This window comes from Papaver somniferum, chromosome 5 (genome assembly GCF_003573695.1).
Source record: "Papaver somniferum cultivar HN1 chromosome 5, ASM357369v1, whole genome shotgun sequence".
In the NCBI taxonomy this organism is placed as follows: domain Eukaryota; kingdom Viridiplantae; phylum Streptophyta; class Magnoliopsida; order Ranunculales; family Papaveraceae; genus Papaver; species Papaver somniferum.
The window spans coordinates 132,310,486-132,330,284 of record NC_039362.1 but is presented as its reverse complement, the minus strand read 5'-3'; positions in this window follow the sequence as shown (position 1 = coordinate 132,330,284).

Below are 19,799 nucleotides of genomic sequence, written 5' to 3'. Positions count from 1 at the left end.
ATTAATAGGATTCTAATCGATACCGGAAGCTCTGTGAACATCTTATTCTATCATACTTATAAAACCATGGGAGGGAGAGATGATGATCTTATACCATCTACATATAAGATATATGGTTTTAATGGTACTGCCAACAAGCCTAAAGGGGAGGTTACTATGCGAATTCCATTGAAGGGAATATCTTCTGAAATCCTGTTATGTGTTGTTGACGTAGAGTCACCCTACAATGGGTTAATTGGTCGACCTTGGCTACATGGGATTCTAGGTGTAGCTTCAACTTTCCACCAGTGCATCAAATTCCCTCACCCCAGCGGTGTAGGAATCGTAAAAGGAGATTGGGTTGAAGGAAAGAAATGTTACGAAACTGAGGTAGAATCCTGCGAAGGAAGAGCAAACAAGAAGGAAAGTTGGCGACGCAAAATCAAAGAGACACAAAGAAGTGAGAGATTGATGGTGGATACAATCGAACGAAAAGAAAAAGAAATGTTGCGAAACTAATGCTAGCTGATAGACACATTTTTGTGTCTAATTTGATCTCAATACTATATATTGTTGGCACTCGATTTTGTACTAATTTTGTTATTTTATGTATTTGTAGGTATTTTTTGGAAATAAACATTTTTGGAAAATTCTGCTCGAAAAGTTGATTTTGTCACCCGGAGGACAAGTGTTATTCGGACTCTCGCTTTTGAATAAGGGGTAACCTAATTACTAAGGGGCACCCCCAGGTCACCCCAAGGCAGCTGCTATTCGCACCCAAGTTCTGGTTAGGGGGAGGACATCTTCTTCCCAAATTCAAAAAAACAAAATTGGCGGGAAAAAATTGTTATCAACTGGCAGATTTAGGGTTGGAAGTTTGGACGGGATTAAAGGAGATTCAATGGCCCAAATTAAATAGGTTTGTTCCTAGGGCCTAGATAGAGCTGGTATGGGTGTTGGATTCGGTCAAAATTGGTTAGATAACCGGTGGTAATCAAATCAGGGAAGATATTCTAAAATAAGAAAAATATTCTATTCTTGGAATTCTTGGATGGAAGAGACGTGCATGGGTTGATTTTATTGGCTGGAAACAATCCATAAAGCTCAAGGATGACGCGTGAGAAGAGATAAAACATGGAACAATCCGTAACAAATCAGAGAATTAAAGAAAAAAATATCGGGAATATTTTCATTCACTGCCGAGTAATGGGAAGATTTTTTGGATTAATGGAGGAGATTCAATGGTTCAATTACGTATAAATATGTTCCTAATGTGCTACAGAGAGGCTGTCGAGAGTTTGGGGAGGTTTGGAGGCGAGCAGAGAGGCGCAGGAGGAGTTGCAGAGAAGTTACCTGCTGCTGCTGCTGCCATTAACATGCCTGAAGAACACGAAGAACGGACTCTCAGAAGCAGTCGTTCTTCAACAGCAACATCGACTGTCCTCTGTGGGTCGTAGTTCTTCAACGACAACAGCACCTCAGCTCTGTCGTTGATTCTGGACGCCTTCTGTGGGTCGCAGAGTTCTGTTTTACATCAATTTCTTGTATTTCTCTTCATTGTAAAACACTTTTGAGCATCAATGAAATATTTTGAGAGCATTTTTACTATGATGAGTTAAACCCCAACACTGGGGCGACAGAGGAGGCCGAGCTTCATAAATGGGTAATTTTATTAAATTCTATATTTACTTTTTGCACCAATTTTAATTGAATTAAGATTTTAATTAATTATTTGTGATTTCATTTGATGGTTTATGCTTAGTCCTAGGGATTTTTGATATGCCATTCTTAAGAAATACAAGTAATATTTTATAAAATCTACTTTGGCAAAGAATAGAGTTAATCTTCATTTTGTTTTAAATTATAATTGCCTAGAATTAATTTCTGAACCACTTGAAAATGAAAAATGGCCGAATCTTTAGTCCCAGTACCTCTCTACCAATTTGTCTATATTTGTATATAATTTTTATAAATCTAAAAATCCTTCACCTTCACAAATCTTAGAGTTCGAACCTTTATTACTACAACCACCGAAAAATCTTTAATCACTAGCTCAGAATAAGAAATGGTGAACATACCATTAACAAGGAAGCAGTAGCAGAAAATAACAAAGAAGCAGAGAATGGCAAAGGTAATAAAAATAAGTAGTGATTGATTTGTTGCGATACTCTCGCAACAAATAAAATTTTCAAAAGTACATTTTACTGAATGATAAAAAAGAGATTGAGAAATGCAAATACAATGTTATGATGTGCGAGAATCTCGCAGAGATAATGAATTCTACAAAAGACAATCAGAGAACAATGACAAAAGAGAAAGGGGTGAACCTTTATGTCATATAAGGGGGTACCTGTTGCATAGCTCAGGGAAAGTCTACATCGCCCCCCGGAACCTGAGTCATGGAGATTTGGGGTCAATAAAGCCCATCCAGGAGAGGCACCTTGGATTCTCAACTTAAGCATATGACTTAGGTTGGGCGACTAAGGTAATAAGGACTCTCCCAAGGAGTGCATAATCTGACCAAGGCGCCGAGGTACACGGTTTAGTCAAGAGTGCCAGGGGCGTCTGGAGCGTACCTTTCCATTCTTGACAAGTCTTGGCTTATACTTCACTCGACCCGAAGAAAACCCCACTTAGGGTGCAGTCTCGTAACCATAAGCCCTATAGGTAAAAGGGATAAGAGGCTGCGAAAATAATTGGTTGTTGTTAAGACCGGATGGGAGGAGCCAACCTTGTATGGTAGAGGTACGCCTCCTTGAAGGGGCAACCAGGGGAAATATAAAGGCGGCACCCTCCATTAGGGAGCTGATAAGTGTCTTAAGACGCAAATGTCATGAGGCTATTTTCTCGCAAGGGTATTAAGTCTTGTCATATTTGTGCAACAATCCCGAGTAGGCAATAATACAAAAGAAAAAGATAAGACGAGATCAATGGGTTTTCGCATGAAAGTGCAAAGACGTCCTGCGATTTCGTCGCAAGACGGCAATGTAATGGGGCTTTATTTTCGCAAGAATATTTAGGCCTGTCACATTGTCGCAACATTCCTGAAAAGGCCATAATACAAAAGAAAAAGTTAAGGCAAGATCAATGGGTTTTTGCATGAAAGTGCAAGGACGTCGTGCGATTTTGTCGCAATGACAAGAGGTGGCATAATAAGACCTTTAACTAGGAAGGCAAAATAAGACCACACAGGAATGAGATTTTGAAAAGAATCAAAATTCACTTCGCATATGATTGCGAAGTTATACATAAACAACTGCGAAGTTGAGGCACAAAATAAGAAAAATCTGCAAAATCTCTCATTTGGATACAAATAACAGAGGCAAGTATGAGAATGAATGAAATTAGAAAATGTTATTTGTCTCCATATGATAGATTTACGCAAAAATTCAAAAATTAATGATTATGTTGATTAATCGTATTGCAAGAAAGAATTGTTTTAATGAATGCAGGTCAAAATGAAAGAAACTCATATATTAAGGAATATGGGGAACCAAAAGAATTCGCAAATATAAAGAAAGAAGGAATAAATGTACAAGTATTACAGAAGATCAAAGAAAGAAACAAAGACTATTTATTAGTTGATCTTTCATCATCTTCATCAGACTTGTTCCCTTCTTCGTCTGCATCAGAACTTTTATCTCCATCAAAACCTTCATCACTATCAGATTCTTCATCATCAGCTTCGCTATCAGAGATGGTCAGACTAGGAATGTTCTTTGGGATCTCCTCCAAGAGACAAGGATAATCAGAGTGAGTAATACTATGGTCATCACAAATCATTTGAATAGTTTGATTGCGAAAATGCAGAGCGTCGTTCTTAAAGTTCTTAACAGTGATCTTGATTTGATTCTTTAATCTAGAATACTTGTCGTTGCGAGAAGAAAGATTCTTTGCGAGTTCCTCTTTTTCAGCTTCAAGTTCCTCAATTCTTTCGCGATATCTACTTTCAGAATCTGCGAGCAAAAGGCAATCAATTAGTGACTTGATGAAAATTCATAAGAAACAAAAGATTAGTGAAGAAGAACAGTTAATAACCTTCTCTGTCAGAAATCATATCTCTAATCAAGGTTGTATGCTCAACTTGGAGACTAACATTTACACCTAAATCTTTTCTGGAGTCGTCTAATATTTTCGCAGCCCAAGCGAATTCATCCTCATTATTTATAAGGAGACGAGAAAGAATTTGATTTTCTATCTCGTTAAGCACGACATTTTGGCGGTTAGCTTCATCCCGTTCAAGTTAAACTTCAAGAAGAATTTCTTGGAATTTCGCCAAAGTCTCAGCACCTTGGTTAGAAATGCGATCCTTATCATCTATGAGACCGCTAATTTTGGTTCTTAGCTCATTGATTTTCTCTTTATAATTAAGAAAGAAACGCTTAAATTGGTTGGCTAAGCCTAAACTAGATCTATGGTCAATCTCTAAGAGGCGAAATTTGGATCTCAGTTCATTCAGAGAAAGAGATGAAATTTTATCATTTGAGAAACTATTTAAAGATTTATTAAGATGCTCAAGAAGGGTGTCATTATCCAAGGCATTAGGAAATGAACGAAGAACAGTAGATTCATTAGAAAGACCATAAATGTCTGCAAAAAGGATCAATCAAATAAGATAAAATAACATGATGAATGAATGAAGGGAAAGGAGAAAAGTAACATACCATAGAGTTGATTATTAGCTTGCTGAAGACTAGAGATTTTATTCTTATGCGAAGAAGAATCAATTTCCAGTTGTTTGTTCTTCTCACGAAGACCTTTGACTTCAACTTTCAGTTCCTCATTCTTTGTACGAAATTGAAGATTCTTCTTTTCAAGAATTTCGCGTCTCCTCTCCAGATCTGAGGAAACAACGAAAGAAGCTTTTCCAGCCTGCGAGAAAATGTAAAAAATATTAGAATAGAAAGAGATTTTGAGTTACAATAATGAAGAATTAAAAAGACGAAAGCATACCAAACTATTAAGAGAATGCAGGAAGTTGGGAGTCACCGATCTAGAAACTCCGCGAAGAGAATTATCACCATCCAATAAAGGAACATCGCAAATCGTAGCGAGAGCTTTGCAGGTATTAGAGAGTCGACTATCTCCCATTCCTTTCCAAGAATCAGAAAAGATGCCAGAGAGCTTAGCCATAGAAGATTCAGATGGAGAATCTTCATTTGCAGCAAGGTCATCATTATCCTCATCATCCTCATCACTCTCAGAGTTTTCATGAGAAGGAGTATTTGAAGAAGAGGAAGAACGGATTTTTCTCTTCTTTGAAGGAGGAGCAGTTGGTTTTTCCATGCGAAGAGCACCTTTGCCTTTATCACCAGTCCTCGCAATATTGGCAGGCTCTTCTATTTCAGCAATAACGTTCACACACAGATAGAAATAAGAAATAGAGGCAACAATATATTGTTTAAAATCATAAGAGAATATTTCTTACCTCATATGTGTATGAGCGAAGAGCTAACAAGGTACTATCCTTACCAGTCCTGTGGTAGCTATCCTTCAGTTTCTGGATCTGTAGAATTTCGCAAAAGTCAGCGAACAAAAGAATAAAAGTAAATAAAGAAATGTAAAGTGGGCGAAACTGGAAGAAACATACCTCTTTCTTCTTCTCGGGCCAAGAGAATACCCAAGGTTGATAAGTAGCGAGATTCTCAGGAAGAACATTTGACCCAGCAATGTAAGGTCCTTTCAGCATCAAGGGAAAAAAGCACCATTTATCATCTTTGGATTGGCGAGGGGTTGTATTCTTACCAGAGTGCTAATCAATGTCATGCATGAGTATGTTGTCTTCAGCAATAGCATCCTTCCTTTTCAAGCGAACACCCCAGCGAGTATTCTCCTTCTTCATAGATATTAATTCATAATTTTCGAAGAAATTCGCTACTGTGTACTTCTCAGCGACTATCTCCAAGTCTGCGAATTTAGGATCCCTAAGTTCTTTAGGATAAAGAGATCCTTTACCAGCACCACGATTACCAAACTCCAATATTAGACGGATGCAATCCCCACTCAATTGGAAGATAGCTCGCGAAAATCCCGAATGAACGAGAATTTCATAGAACAGAGGAATATCTGGGTCATAAAGAGGAATGGGGAGACCTGCGAGAATTTTACCCAGCGAAATTATGACTGATTGATCATCACAATGTTGATCAGAGAAAAGTTTGATAGAAAGAATTGACTTGGCACTTTCACCAGGAATGGTAGAAAGTGTGAAACCCTTCTCAGCAAGATCTTTTTGAATATCCTTTAAGGTTTCTCATGTTTTTGACCGCTTGGAGGCATATATGAATATAGAGTATGGGAATGGATGAAAAGTAAGAAGATTGAAGAGGGAAGAATTACAGTAGCAGAACTTACGTAAGAACAATAGAGTTGCAGAGATGAGAGAGTAAAAAGAGAAGAGAAAGTAAAAAGAAAATGGAAAGAAGAGTAAGAAGAATATATATAAAGAAAATTTTGTACTCAAAGAAATAAACACCATTAATGCGAAAAGATATGAGCGGTTGAAAAGCAGCGGTTACAGTAGACGTGTCAAGAAGTAGATGGAAGAAAGGATAGTGTGATAAATGCAGAATATGAAGAGATGGACAGCTGCGGCATTTCTCACATCGTTCTCTACTTCGCAGAGAAGATATGAGAAGAGGCAAGATGTAGGATCAGAATCTCGCAGCAATAATTCCTCAGCCAAATTATGAACAACACAACACAGCAGTGTCGCAGAACAACTTCAGAAACGAAATAATTTACGACGTCAGCTAAATCATGAGAAAAGTGTGATGGTCCTGCGAAAATTAGGGAGTTTGCGAGATTAACATTTGTAAGGTTGCGAGAATGTCGCAAGATATATCCGAAAATAAAGGACAGATTAGCTGTCATCCACTATGTAATTCCCTATAAATAGCCGTTCAGTTGTAAAGGAAAATAGAGAGATCTTTTTTGAGTGAGAAACAAGTAAATAGGAGAGAGAAAATTTAGAGCAGTGGTTATTCTTGATTCCTTTATCTTTTCTTGTAAGATTGTTTAAAGATTCGTCAATAAAATTAAGATTGTTAATCCAAAAATGAGTGGAATGTTAATGAAATCTTGTGAGGGGTGTAGTGTAGGATTTCCTGAAACTACATTGCTCCATCAAGTATTGATGGTCTTCGGTTCTCCGCCTATGAGCAAGCCATTCCTGACTTGAGCGATGAAGAAGAAGCTATAAGCATCTCTTCACATGTTCGATTATGATGCTTTATTGATGAAACGCTAATTGTTTGAGAATATGTCCAGGAGGATGTCGTTATGGAAATGGAGAGTGCTGCTACTCGACCGTCTCTTGAGAATGGAGACACAGGCAGTGCCAAGGATTTGGAGCCGAATGAAAGTAATGATCCTCCCATCATTGACACGGACAATCCCAACTCCTTGAACGCTTTGGATACCTCTAAAGTAAGCATATACCATGTACCTTCTTCATAGAAGTATAAAATTTCTGATTTTTGAATGAATGAATGAATGTGAATCCATGTGCGTATATGAAAACTTAGTCAAATTTCGTCGTCAGAAAATTCGGAACCCAACCTTTTAGTAGAAATGTCGTAGAATCTTCGTCCAGAATCGGATTTTGATGATATGCATGTGCAAATTCAATCCCGGAAAATTTCCAAGCTTTAGTAGAGAAGATTTTTAAGTTTTGAGCACGTTTAGAGCCTGAAAAAGGCGAAATAGTAAACTTCCAGGACTTTTTCAGATTGCGCATCACTTGATATTTTGGCCACATCTACTTGCTCGTTCATCGGATTGTCATGAAATTTTGACATGTCGTATAGGAAATCCATACAAAGAGAATGGTATATGAACCATTCTCAAATTCCTTGTAGATTTCTCCCAGTTAATCTCTTAGTACAGAGCAGAGTTCAGTTTCTTCAGACGGACTCATCGTAAAACGTGTTTTCATGACTTTTATGTTATTTGCTCGTGCCTTGAATGTATTATATGAACCTTGATGATGTTGCCTTGATGGTATACTGTGTTTCATAATCTACTTTGGATTCGTGACTCTAACCTCATGTAATCTTCGTATTAGGTGCTAAATACCGAAGTTGAGGATACTGGAGCCAATGATGATAACTCTAATCATTCTGGAGTTATTAATGAAGAGACAACCATCCCTGCAATTCAAGGCCATGAGAATGTCGCTACTGATGTTATGGAAACCCAGATGGTTGTGGCCTCAGTGATAGAAGAAACCGAGACAGCAGCGGAGAATACCGAAGGAATTATTGCTTTGGTTGTGGAAGCCGCTCCAGTGACTGAGAACCGTATAACAGTGTATGAATATACAACTGCAGGAGTTGCTTTCGATCCTCTATTTGACACTTCACTCCCATATCATGAACTGGTCGGTGGATTCAACGTTCCCATTGGATATGCACGCTTGTAGGAGACAATATGGAAGAAGTTTGGCCACATGATCGTTGAGAGGAATCCTGGGCGTGCTTATGTTTTAACCATGAAAGTAGGCGTTATCTTGCGTGTCGTGAGTGATATGCGTGCCAGACCTAGGAATACTGTGACTCCAGATATACTCTTTGATTGGGAGTTTAACTTGGAGAATTCAGAGAGACTTGGCCTCAACGTGAAATGGCTTCGCAAGCAAATAAACGTTATCAAGGATTCATGTGAGAAGAAAATACCCTTTCCCAATGATGCTGTGAAGGAGAAGGAGGACAAGATTTCCAAGCTGACCGAGGAGTTGAACAAGGAGAGGGAGGCTTTGCAAATCTTGAAGGATGCTGATGAGCGAAAGCCTTTTCTTGCTGATTTCCTTTGATTATCTCTTGACCTTCTGAACTTCTGAGAGATGTGAGGTTTATACTTGGGTTTTGATATTTAGATGGTTTTGGATTGACTGATGGTTAAGGATTTTCTTGTAGATTTGATAGAGATTTTCTTTTATGAAATATGAACTGAATTTTGATAAATTGCTGAATTCAAATACTGATTGCAGGTATTGCAAACGTTTTGGAGGAATTGAAATAAAAATGAAAGAAAATCATAAATGTTAAATCCAAACGCCTTTAATGCTTCGAACTCCCAATACCTCAAATGTCCAATAATTTCAGATAAACGCCTTGAGCCAATTTTCGTGAATTACTGGCAGGGTTCTGCCATCTGTGTTGATCAATTTGTAGTATCCTCCGTCCACGGACTTAGCGACCATGAATGGTCCTTCCCAATTGGAGTTCCTTGTAAAATGAAGACCGCGCTGAACTGCTTTGAGAACCAGGTCCCCTTCATGAAACTTGTTAGGCTTTGTCGATCGTGCCTTGAATATCTTTCGCTGATCCGGAATTCCCTGTTTGACGGAATTCCACGATTGTGGCACATATGGACACTCGCGCGGAAGAGAGTATCCAGCATAGTGTTGATCATGCTTAGCCAGGTCTTCAACAGTAAACCTCTCGATGGAGTGACCGATTTGAAGAAGTTCTGAACCCAACCATTGGGTGTAATATTGCTGAAGTGAAGTTACCCACTCGTAGCTTTTGATGACTGCTAAATTTTTCATGGGGAGAAGTCCCTGGACCATAGTAGCGTATCTGAACATTGGTAATATTGGAGCATGAGGAAGAATAAGACTTGCCTGAGATCGAAACCTTCTGACAAAGGTGTGCGGATTTTCTCCAAGTTCCTGCGTAAGTCCCATCAGAGTTTTTACTTCTTCCAGATGCTCAAACGGTGGTGGGTCCTCTGCTTCGTCTTCCGACTCGGAATACTTGTCGATGACAAAATGTGTTGAAGGCATCGTTATCCTTCAAGCATGAATCCAAGCTCTTTCAAGGACCATGTCGTATCCAGGGTCTTCCCAGATTATGAAAAACTTGGCCTCAATGCAGATTAATCTTTCCGTAACTTTGAGAGTGATGAAGCCGTATGCGTCTCTGGAGATTCCTTCGTGGTCCCTGATTGTTATGGGAGCGTGGGCGGCTTCCTGTCGAGTAATACCAGCAGCTCTGAGAGTTTTCAAAGGGATGATGTTGACAGTGGTACCAACATCGACGAACGCCCTCTTGAACTCATTTTATTTAATGTGCACTGTGTTGAGCAGTCCCCAGTCATACATTTTTTTATCGGTGGCTGAAGATTCGGTGGTGGTCTCTTGGATCAGCAGATGTTTTCCGGACACGATGTGGTTCAGTGCATCAAACATGTCTTTCCTTTGAGCTTTCGAAAGATATAACAACTCGCAGACATGTTCGATCAGAGATTGGACCGCTTCCTTGACAGGAGGTTCAGAGATGGTAAAAGTTCTGACTGGGAGGGGATTTTTATGTACTCCCTCAGTCCCCAGGTTGATCTCTCCTGATTCGACCTTTTCTTTGAATATGCGTTTCAAAATTTTACAATCACTTGTGGGATGGCTGATGTATCTATGGAAGCGGCAATACCGAGGATTTTCCATGGCTTCTTTAGTTGGTTCCTTCTTGACATAATTGCACCATCTTGGATCCATACATCGAGTAGTTCATTAACTTCTTTCGTTGAACAGGGAAAATCAGGTGCTTCTAGATCTTCCGTATGCTGACGAGGGACTTTCTAATTCTCCTTCTTGTGTGCCTTTGAAGGGGTGGAGGAAGTCTGCTTGTGTCGTGGTTCTGCTTTTCGCTTACCCCCTTCTGCGACAACATTTGTTGAAGGTTGCAGGTTGTACTGCTTGTTGATCAAACGTCTGCTTCCTCGAGTGTCTTTTGAATCCTCAGTCTTTGTAGACTTTGCTCTTTCCAAAAGAGCGGGTGCAGTGGTTGCCGAACTCTTCGCAGCTTCGTGAAGCTCTGAGAAAGTCTGGAATCGAAGGTTCTCCAGCAAGGCCCTGTAGACCGGGAGCATGCCATTGATGCACAAGTCCACCAGTTGTTGCTCCGTGACGTTTGGGTCATGACAATCCAGGGCTTGGACTCTAAACCTTTTCACATAATCATTGGGATTTTCACTGACCCTCTGAAACATTCTTCCAAGGTCGGAGAGGGTGACTTGTTCTGACACGAAGAAGTATTTCCTGTAAAATGTGTTAACCATTTCTCCACAATTGTTGATAGTCCCTGGTGCGATGTTGTTATACCAGGTGTATGCTCTGCCTTTCATAGACTTTGAGAATTCCTTGAGACGAACGACATGATTATGTTCATGTTCTCCCAGGGCTTCGAGAAAACGACAGACATGTTCCCGAGCATTGCCAGTTCCATCATATAAGGTGAAGGTTGGAGAAACGTAACCTTTGGGGAGTGGAATCCTCTGCGTAGCGGCAGGATAAGGAGGTTGATGACGATGGACATGCGATGTTTTGTCTTTTCCACGGTTCTCCAAGAGGTGCTCCAGATCCTCGCGAGTGATGAAATTCGATGATCCCTTCGCTGATGAGTTGTCTGCAGCATTTTGGGACTTCGTCTTCTACTGTATGGATTGGAATTACTTCAGGATCGTCGTCTGAGGATTTCTCCTTCTCCTTTCCCTTCTCTTGAGTTTCTCTGACATCTTGTCAGTAAGAGTTTTGAGATAATTACACAGCTCCTTCTGTGTAGCAGCCATGTCAGTCTGATTCTTTGCAAGAGTCTCCTGCGCTTTGATAAGATCAGCAATGGTAGGTGGTGGATCTCCTTGACTTCTTCAGGGTGTCGTCCGGACAGTGGATGACCTTCGCGTGAGGAGGAGTAATGTCACCACCATCAGTGTTGGAGGTCGGAATTGTCTCCGGGATATTCTGATTGTTGTTGTTGCTAGTGCTAGCACGGTTTGTGTTAGGATTCGTAACTGAACCTGACCTGAGATCAACCATCTTGTGAAATTGTGAGATTGCAACCGAGAGAATGATCTCCCACTGTGGTCGCCAATCTGTAGATGGGGAAAAACGATTTGCTGGTTTTTAAGGAATTGAGGAGACGACCGTACGGAGGAGACTCCTCGAACCGAGCGAAATGTTAAACCTCACACAGATGCACCGCTGCAAAGGGGGTGCTTTAGATTCGAGAGATCAATCTGTAGTACTCCGGCCTAAATCAAGACAATGACCGTTCCAGAGTAAATTCGGTCACAAGAGAGGATGGGTTGATCTGTAGGAGGGAAGCTGGGAAATGTGTGGAATCAATGGTAATCAAAGATTGTGGGTGTGTGAATTCTGAATATGATAAGCTCTGAATGATTGAAATTGCTCAATTGAGAGTAGTTGCTCAATTGATGAGTTGATGATCTCGTGTTGTCGATGAGACGTGAGATTGATGATACTGTTGATGTTGATTTCAATCATGATTCAGAGACTTATTTATATTGCTGGAATTTTAGACACCATGACCCATGAAGTGTGACAGTTGATGGAATCAAGGAGTGGGGAAGTGGAGATCGTGTTTGAAACCAGTTGCTCAACGTGTGGAGACTTGGTCGATTTTCCACCCACTACCTCGTGAATTCCTTCAACTGATTGCACGACTTGCTCACATTCCATCGTGTTTTGAACACACGTGTCGTAGACCGCCAGACCAAAACCCTAAGTGATATCCCCCAAGTGACACGATTGACGTCTCGTGGTATGTTAGTCAATTGATGACTTCGTGGTTTGATGGGACGATGAGTCCATGTAGTTGCTGAGTTGAACATGATGTTCTGAAACTCATGAATTGAACATGTCATGAGACAGAGGTATAGTTCTTACGATGAAGTGAGCAAGTATTGCTCATTCGATGGATCGTTGAATATTGATTGTTGAACCAATATTCCTTGGTTTGAGCAAATATTTATCATCTGAGCAAGTGTTGCTCATGTGATGAATTGTTGAATATTTGATCGTCTGAGCATGTGTTGCTCATCTGATGGATTATTGGCAGCGTACCAAAAATATTAATTAGAATACTGGTCGTTGAACCGAGCATAATTAATAAAATTAATGACCATGAGGTCGTCGTAAAATTATTAAGGTTGGAATCTGGAATGATGATCCTTGGATTCAGAAACCCTAATTTGATCAATTGATGATCAATTCATGGTTCGTCAGAAGTTTAACCATGGGACGAAGGAGGGAGCGACTACATGGGACCGTGGATCAACCATGTAGTGTCCATATGCTCACGTGAGCAAATACAAAGAACTCCTGAAGAGTTGACGATTTGTTGGTGAAAGAATGATTAAATGCTGGTTTAATCATTTATTGCTCGTCTGAGCCTTAGGTGAGAAAACCTAATTAATTATGACGGAGTGAGGGACCGACCATGGGTCATGAAACCGGCCCTGGGTAGTCACGTGACCGCCTGATGATCACTTCATGAAAATCCAAAGTGTTTGGAAGAGTTGGACCTAATACGTGCAATTGTGCAAATTAGGTCAAAACTGTGAAATTGATGGGACCGGCTTCTGTAGCCAAAGAGCCAATCTTGGTCGGTCAAGATAGCGTGCTCGTGTCCCCAAGGCGTCCGCGTCTCAGTCCTGAGAATTTTGATATTTTCTGGCGTGCAATTGAGCATCCATTCGAGAAAATATGCCAAAATTAGGGTTTCGACGAAACTGAGGAAAACACCATGAGATGATGAAAATAATTATAAAATAAGGAATAAGGAGGCGTGGGACCGCCGGCCAAGGCATGGTCGGCCGGTCGTGACCACGGTCCCGTGGTGCCTTTTCCTTAATTTTATAATATTTTGATGATTTTATGAAAAATTCATGAATTTTAGAAATTTGATGAATTTAGGGAGTTTCCATGAATTGAAGGAGTTTTCATGAGTTCAAGGAAGCAAAAATATTAAAATAATAAAAACAAGGGCGTGTGGGACCGTGGAGGCATGGCCGGCCGGCTAGGGCCCGGTCCCACGAGTTTTCATAATTTTTTATATTTTTCATGATTTGAGGGAATTTTTCCTAATTTGAGAGAAATACCATGAAATCAAGGAATTTGATGAATTCAAGGAAAATAAAATAAAATAAAAAACAAGGGCGTGTGGGACCGGCTAGGGCATGGCCGGCCGGCTAGGGCCCGGTCCCACAAGTTTTCATAATTTTATTATTATTTGATGATTTGTGCAAAATACCATGAAATCAAGGAGTTTTTTCATGAAATTAGAGAAATAATAATAATAATAATAATGAGGAACCGTGGGGTGTGGGGCCGGCTGGGACCAAGGCATGGCCGGTTGGCCAATGGTCACGCCCCACACTTTTCCTTAATTTTATATTATTTTTTATGGATTTATGAAGTACCATGAAACCGAGGAGTTTCCTCGAGACGAAGGAGATTTGATAAAATGAGAGAATTTTCATCAAATCATGGAAAATAATAAAAATGCATTAAAAATATAAAACTGGCGTGACCACGACACGGTCGGTCGGTCGTGTGTCCGTGCTCCCAGCACCTGGTCAATATTTTAATTATTTATTATTTTCTTCCTATTTTGCATAGGTTCATCGTTTCGTTGTATTTTGAAATACTCGTTCGTGCGGTGACTGTTAGTGTATCGTTTGAATACACCTTCACCATTTGAATCGGGGCTTACTTAGAGGTAGCTCAGACGCCCGGTTGTTGATTATTTATTACTAATTGTGGAATTCAGTGGAGAATAATTCACAAAACTGAGTAATAAGATGTTTATTATTAATTCATAGATCAGCTGAGGATTCGACTACGAATTCAGAATAATAAAGTGAGCATTACCATTCCATGGGATCGTAGATTCGACCATAGAATCGGAGTAATTAATAAGATTTATCTATTACCATTTATGAGAGTTGTGGATTCGATCATGAATCGGAGTAATGAGATAATATAGTTATTGCTATTCTATGAGATCAAGCCGTGGATTCGATCATAGAATCAGAACAATTTTTTATTGCCATTCCATGGGACCAGTCGTGGATTCGACCATGGAATAGGAGCAATAATAGATTATTCTGGGAATTCAGTAGTGAATGTCACGGCAAAATTAAACTTAATTAGGAATAATTAACTTTGTGGCTCTATACTAGCAGAGCAAGCTGTCTATGAGCATTAATTATCCCGACATGATCTTGTCTGTAAGTCATATCCTTTATATAATCAGGGTAAACTCGTTGTTTGTTCCTGAAGACGTTATCGCTCTATACTAGCAGAGCAAGCTGTCTAGGAGCCCTCCATCTCGTGATACTATATAGAAATAATCACTGAAAGTGTTCAGCATTCATGAGATATGCCGTTTTACAGTCGTGAGACTACATATCTACATGTACTCTGAGAGAAAGTACTCTCCGTTGAGAATTCGATGAGAGACCCGTGTCTCAATACTCACGTCTGATTGCTGGATCAGAGCTTCGTATAATTATGAGTTTACGATTTTAGCCCTTGTCGAAAATCCACCATCTACAGACGGTTCTGGAAGGAAGACCATAAGAGGTGACCTCGTCATGTTCGCTATAAAGATGGCAAAAGGTGAGGTCCTTCCCCTAGGTGCCTTGTTTCTTGGATCACTGTATTCTCATCTGGACGCCTTAGCGATGGACATGCATGCTTCCAATGGGTATAAGAAGGTGGAGTCGCATGTCCACTTCGCTTTTCTTCAGGCGTTTTGTGGGAAAATTTCAAAAGTTATGCTCATGTTCCTGCAACTTCTCTCAGTAGTTTGTATGGTGGTTCGAGAATACTCCGTTGGCAGAAGAGACGTCCAAAAACCGGTGTGAAGGTTGTGGATGTTTTTGACAACGTGTCCTCCATAAATTTTCGTCCATGGGGGCCGATCCACCCTTCCATTGTTCAGCCAAAGACTTTTGCTACTATTCCTGATGCTGTGTTGCGTACTGATGCCGAAACCGCGAGTCTTGGGGAATTTATTTACTTGCGAAGCTGCACTCCAGGATATGTCCCGTCTTTATTTGACGAAGAATTTACCGTGACTCCGTACAATATTGACAGGGCTGCTCGGCAAATGGGATTTGACCAGGGTGTTCCATTTCTTCATCCGTCGAAGGCTCCAAAAGAACTTTTCCCATATATTCTTAATGCTGACACATTTTCGTCAGTGTAGATCCTTCCTTTCTTTCCTATCGGAAGAAATACGACGATAACTAGCAGGTATAAGGAATTTTGGAGGGAGAAATTGTTAACCTTCCAGAAATTCTCGAAGGAGGTTGTGACAGATTCCCGCGGAGAGCCATCTTCTGACTCTTGAAGGAGCATCCTCGATTGAAACCACTCCAAGATAAACGCACCAGAGCTGACGATTGCAGTCCCCAAGAAGGAGTGCGGTCTAAGAAGCAGGCACGTGGCTCGGTGATCCTTAATTCCTCCAATATGCAGGTATTTAAATTTCTTTCTGTTTGATCCCTTGGTTTCGTTCTTCCAAAGATGGTGCGAGCTCGACTGAAAAGAGTGCCTCCCCAAGTGGTAACCTTAGTGATCTTGTAGGCGGGGTCGTGGTGGAAATCAACACTCAGAGTGAAGTAGACATCAGGAGGAATGTAGGAGAGGCAAAATCTTTTATTGTTGAGGAGGTTCCCCATACTGAGCGGGCTTCAGCTGTCACGGTGACTTCTACTGAAAGGCTTCTTGCAACTGACAAGGCTCCCGTGACATTGGTAATGCAACTTGTTGTTCCTGGGGCTATCTTCGATCCTCCTTTTGATACCCCTCATGCAGGTCATGTGTTGGTTGGGGGATTCAGTGTGCCGGCTCAGTTCGAGGAGTTATACACGGTGATATGGAAGAAGCATGGCCATATTTATACCACCACGAAGCTCAAAAGTCGTCTTGCATTGGTCAACCAAGTCCAAGAAGCTTTATTCTCCATTCACGGGATGAGTGTCACGACCGGTCGCAGTGTTTCTGAGGAGATGATTGAAGACTGGAAGTGCCACCGATACGTGTTTGTAAAGTATGATTTCAACGCTCCTTGGTTCTTCAAGTGGTTTTCTGAAATCCAAGAGCTTCAGAATCTGCAAGACGAAGTTCCTTCTGCAGACTGTATTGTTCGCCAGGAAGAAGAGGTTGAAAAGTTGTCCAAGGAGTTGAAGCTAAAACAGGCCGCGCTCCAAAGGATGAAAGCCGCTCTTTCCCATAAGGACGAGTTGTTGCTGAAGGACTTTCCTTGAAGGGTTCGTTCCGCCTACTTGTGTTCTTCAGATGTTTTCTTTTGAGTGATAGTGAGGATTTCCTTTCACAGTTTGACTTCAGGTTTTGAACTAATAGGCGGTTGAATTTTGAATTGGTTCATTTTTTGAGATAGTTTTGTGAACAATTGATTTTATGAAAGAGATTATTCTAGATGGAATTTGCATCTTGGTTACGAATGATTATACATGTCACATGAAATTGTAAATATCATGTGAAAGGGAAACAAACATGATGTTCGATCATTTAATCTATTTCTCTATGTGTGAGATGTCAAGTCCCCAGTAAATTCTAAAACTATCTTTCTCGTAAAATTTTTTGATAGAACTTACTTGCTCTTTGGAGTCTTATTTGTACGAAACTGAATCTTCACGAGCAACCTCTTCAAGGAAACCGTACGCATTAATTTCCAGAGAGGGAAGGCAACTCCTCTGAATTAAGCTTCTCCTGAACGATGCGCTTCAAGGCGTTGCATTCACTGGTAGGGTGATGAAGGAATCGATGATAATGAAAATACCTCGGGTCTGTCATTTCTTGATTAGTCGGCGGACGCCACACAGAAGGAAGTTGCACTTCTCCGTCTTGTGCCCATGCCTCCAGCAATTCCAATATCTTCTCCATTGGAAGCTGGAAACGTGGATATCTTGAGTCTAGATTCTCTTGCGTTAGTGAACGTCGTGACGTCTCTCTGTGGTTTTGATATGGAGCACGCTTCGGAGATGGAGTTGGTAAACCAGCATGTGTCATCATATCCGCGGCTCGCTTGACTGGATGACGGAATGCAGAAGGCATTGTAATATCACTACTGAGTGAATGAGTTGAACGCTCCCATCCTCCACACTCACGCGTCCTTTGGTTTATTTCTCCCTCCTCGAGGATTTCTTCACTTTGCTGAAAGGTCGATGTGGATCGGGAAGTCTTCTGAGATTCGGCAAGAGTCTTGAGATATAAATATTCCAGCAAGGCTCCGTAAGATGCAGGCTCCCTTTCTTTATCCGACAGATGTGGCATCCCGGACAAGTCTTTTCTTCTACGGAGTTGTCCCGAGTATCTGTCGCCAGCTGGACCATGTTGTTCGTCTCTCTTGAGTCCCATGTGGCTACGCGCTCTCTATGCATCTCCGCTGGTAAAGGCATGACTTCTAGATAAGGATTCAGCGTTTCTTGCACCGTCTGGGTAAATGCTTGCCGAACCTTCTTGTAATTGAGCTGTTATATCATTTAAAAGGCGGAATGTTTCGCTCTTCCTTCTAGCGATACCAGCTTGATTTTCCAGGACATCCTCCAGCATTCTAGCCACACTTCCCATGATACCTGAATTATCTATGGTTTCCAGAGAATCTAGCGTGCGAGGATACATCGTGAGATGAAGACCGAGATAAAAACCAAAAATGGATAGGTTAATGATTGAACCGGATCCAAGATCTATCCCAAGATTGAGAAGGTTGGAATGAATATTGAGAATCCAATTTTTAAACTGAGAGGTTAATCTCCCACTGTGGTCGCCAATTGTTTATGGGTGAAAACTATTCCTTCCGAATTTGGTAATTTGGGGTGTGTGGATGAGGAATGAATCTAAACCGTGAACAAATGCACTGCACAGGAGTGCTTTGTGATTCGAGAAATCAATCTGTACAATTCTGGACTAAACCAAGAAATGGCCGTTCCAGACTTGCTTCAGTCACAAAGTGAAGGAGATGGGGTTGATCTTAGGGAGGGAAGCGAAGAAGGTGTTGAGATTGTGAAGGTGTTGGCTATGTATGACTTGTATCAGAAAGCTGAACTGGCTTGCAGAATGTAAGCTATCAGTTCCGGTGTTTGAATACTGTTGTATCAACACTTGCTTCTGCTGTCTTGTCTTGTTTGAAAATAGGGAGGAGAACCTATTTATACAAGTCATTGAGCCTAACCCACATCTCTCATGGGAAGTGGAGAAAGTGGAGCGATGGAGTAGTGGAGTTGCCAGCATATTCCAGTGTTTCTTGTGGCGCGGTAGCAGTAAAGTAGGCCAGCATATTCCAGGTATGTACTCCAGTGTTTCTTGTGTTGGTGCAAACCCTAGCCATAGGTATTCCTTCCATAAATCTGTAAAAATATTGTTCTTCTCTTCGAATATTACCGTGGTAGCGTCAGCTACCTCATGAATAGTGACTGGTAATCGTTATGATGCAAGGCAGGTACACATGGGCATGCAACTGATTCCACGAATACTTGGCGTTAGGGTTTCTCTGAGATACAAGGTTGCAGGCCAAGGTAACAGAAGGTCCTTCTGCAGACGTGGTAAAACAACAAGAGGCGGAGGTTGGAAGGTTGTACAAAGTGTTGAATCTGAAACAGGCGGTCCTCCAAATGACGAAGGACGTTTTCTTCGAGAAGGGAAAACCACCGTAGAATGGCTTCCTTTGGATGCAATTCTGTCTTCTGAAATTCTTCTGTTTTTTTTTCTTTCGAAAGGAAAATGAAACACCTGATTTATGGTTTTGATTTTCTGGATTTCTGGGTTGATAGACAAGTGTTACTCATGGGGGTTTTGGGTTATTATTTGGGATGAACTGTTTTAGGATGATGTCATTTTTTGGTTATGATTGTAAGTGATACGATCATCCCAGGGAAGATATGGAATCGTGAATGTTGTGTGTTGGTAGATGACATGGGATGAAATATAACATGGCTATCGGTTTTATCATTCCCGTGAAAACTTGAAATTGTAAACCATATATTCTGTC